This window comes from Schistocerca serialis, chromosome 6, assembly GCF_023864345.2.
Source record: "Schistocerca serialis cubense isolate TAMUIC-IGC-003099 chromosome 6, iqSchSeri2.2, whole genome shotgun sequence".
In the NCBI taxonomy this organism is placed as follows: domain Eukaryota; kingdom Metazoa; phylum Arthropoda; class Insecta; order Orthoptera; family Acrididae; genus Schistocerca; species Schistocerca serialis.
In genome coordinates, this window is record NC_064643.1 from 417,091,991 (window position 1) to 417,095,331 (window position 3,341).

The window sequence follows — 3,341 nt, forward strand, 5'->3', positions numbered from 1 at the left end:
GACGTCCACATGTAGAACGGACACAAGTCGCGGTGATTTAGACAAGAGTATTGCAATAGCCAAAATTTTAAAGGAAACTATTCTTGCGTTCCCTGTAATATTTGCAGCATTTCTCATTATTAAATTAAGTGGGCTTGCATAACAGTGGATGACTCCATAGCTGCTGAGCCAACTTTTCCATTTGAGCCGTTCGAAATTACAGCTATGAATATCTTTCTTGTTATCGCCCGTGAATGACTGGGACAATAGAATATCAGGTGTTGACCGACTTCTGTTCTTAAATGTAACTCTGCTGTGAAAACTTAAGCTGCTGAAGTTCACTTATGGCCACATAACTTATTTCTTGGTAATGTAAGGTCATAGTTAAAATTTTCTGTAAAATAAAAACAGAAAAATGCAGTAGCTTTATGTAGGGCTATTATCCAATTCAACACATTATGTCATTCAAGAACATGGTACACTGTTAAGCACAATGCATGCCAAAAAGAACTACCTTTTACCAACACGCTAGGGTCAGCAGACCCAGCACTGCGGAAGTGGAAGCCACAGTGCTCCCTTGCAGCCTCGCCTGCAACTCCTAATGTGCACATGCGTACAACAGCCAAACTGCACGCAAATGAAACTGTGAAGAGCACAGTTCCACATAAGGATATTTTGTATTTTTCCTTTATAAACTGTTGACTACTGACATTGAGCTTAAGGATTATTTATTTTGCGAGTATAATGAAGGGAATAAGGTACAAATGACTCATCATAATAAAGGCTATCGATAATACGAAGTGGAAATAGGGGTGCTGATGTTCCACAGAGCCTATACGCGAGCCGCCACTGCTACTGCATGTGTTGTGATACCCGTCAAAGGGGAAACTCGTCTACTGACTGCAGTAGTAGCTGGCAAACCCACTCAGTAGCCGTGCATATTAATGTGACCACTTCTGAGACAGGAAGATTTGTCGGCCAAGGATCGAATCCGCCCAGTGGGATAACGACGAGTGGTCAGTGCGCCGACCAGCATGCGCGTGGTTTTTGGAAATGTTTCCCACATCTCACTTGTTAAATACCGGGCTGGTCCCTTTTCTCCACCTGAGATACACATTACGCAAACAATTAGAAACTTGAAACTTTCTGCTAGATTAAAACTGTGTGCCGGACCGAGACTCGAACTCGGGACCTTTGCCTTTTGCGGGCAAGTGCTCTACCAACTGAGCTACCCAAGCACGACTCACGACCCGTCCTCACAGCCTTATTTCCGCGCATACCTCATGTCCTACCTTCCAAACTTCACAGAAGCTCTTCTTGAAGAACTAGCACACTTGGAAGTAAGGATATTGTGGAGACATGGCTTTGCCATAGCCTGGCGGCTGATATCAAATTTCCTGGCAGATTAAAACTGTGTGCCGGACCGAGACTCGAACTCGGGACCTCTACCTTTCGCGGGCAAGTGCACCCGCGACCCGTCCTTACAGCCTTACTTGCGTCAGTACCTCGTCTCCAACCTACCAAACCTCGTGCATCAGTACCTCGCTTGGTAGGGCACTTTCCCACGAAAGACAAACGTCCCGAGTTCGAGTCTCGGTCCGGCACACAGTTTTAATCTGCCAGGAAGATTCGTATCAGTGCACACCTCGCTGCAGAATGAAAATCTCATTCTGATTTAGAAACTTTCTCATATCTGTACAAAGAATTTGCTATATAAGCAGACAGATCGTGTAATCGTTTCTGTCCTGGATGGACTAGCGGGGATAGGGGCAGGGGGACGGGAATGGGAGACTCATGACGTTATCCGGGTGGTCTCGTTAAACACTTACTCAGCGACCGTTAAGCAGCAGTGAATGATAGCAAACAATTGTGGATATAGGATCCATGAAATAATTCTTAATAGAAAGACTAGTGTCACGATAGTTACTTCTTTGATCATGATGCATATTGGAAATATGATGTTAATTAAAACTGTCCGCCAAAAATAGCATACATAAGACATTCATGGCTGTTTGAAAACTTGTCCATTCTTCATGCAGCTGTCACATACAAGTTGACGGATGATATAGTACTTCAATAATCCATTTTAGCTTAAATGTTCTTATTTATTTATTTGAACACGCAGCTATATACTTGCAGGCTGTATGCCCATAATGAAGCTTCTTGCCTAATTGACTGTACGAACCTAAAATGGAATCATCTTAACAGTAAATATTGCATATTATACATGATATAAAAGTTTCTTAAATTAATCATCCATTGGATAAGAGCTACAGAAATCCAAAAGCTTATATAACTCAAGACTGTACACCGTTCACACAACGTGTATTCCTATATTTGTCTATGTCCAACATACCTAGATAATACACTGCCAGAAAAAATGTTAGTGCACCTGGAAGGACGACAACGATTTTGATCTGATGGCCAACTAGGGGATAATAGATGTACTGGTAATTGTTTCAGTGTCGTTCACCAACAGACAGCGTAGTGGCATAGATACCAGAGCGCCTTCCGTGTCCACCGCCTAATATCACATCCGGAAGACTTATTGTGGTGCAAATGTGTGAAGCTATCAACTACGCCGTGGAAATGCACTCGTGCTTCCCACAGCCAAGTAAGTGATTTTAAATGGGGTCACATCATGGCCTTCGGAGTGGCCGTAATGCCCTTTCGGAGAATACCCACAGATGTTGTACGTCCTGCGCCAGTTGTGCGACGATGCTGGTGTCAGTGGCCATGTGAACATCCTCACACTTGTAGAAGAAGTTCGGCACCTGCTTGCAGCACTGACGCCCATCAGGACCAACGTATTGTTAGGGCAACAATGGCAGATCGTACAGCTACCACACCACGGATAAGAGGGTTTATGAGCCCAGACGTGTCAACAAGAACTGGTAGCAGTGGGGCTATGGACATGCACACCTCAAGCCCCCCTTCCCCTTGTGATACAGTATCGACGAGTATGGCATTATTGGTAACGTCAGTGGATCACTTGGAAGATGGAATGGCTCTTCATGGTCTTCAACGATGAGATTCTCTCTGCTCTCAAGTGATGGTCGTTTGCGCGTACGACGTAGACCTGGTGAGCGCTGTCTTGTAGAGTGCGTTCGTCCAAGACACACGAGCCCCACCACAGGCCTTATGGTCTGGTTTGTGATAAGCTACACTTTTCGTTCACCTTTGGTATTTGTGCAGGGGACGCTGACCAGCGCCAGTCCGTGCAGAATGTTGTTAGAGCCGTTAGTTTGTCATTCTTGCAACAAGATGGTGATGTGTTTTTTTAACAGAATAATTCGCGCCCAGATATTGTCCGAGCATCTCAACGAGCTCTGCAAGATATGCAGCAACTTCTGCGGACAATA

The 3,341-nt window shown here is 44.6% G+C and overlaps 1 non-coding gene across 1 annotated transcript; it reads right to left on the minus strand.

The window, feature by feature from the left end:
- Window positions 1–1,143: 1,143 nt before the first annotated feature.
- Trnal-caa (transfer RNA leucine (anticodon CAA)) lies at window positions 1,144–1,218 on the minus strand. Its single transcript has one exon. It is a non-coding gene; the product is annotated as a tRNA-Leu (tRNA).
- Between the last annotated feature and the right edge of the window lie 2,123 nt (window positions 1,219–3,341).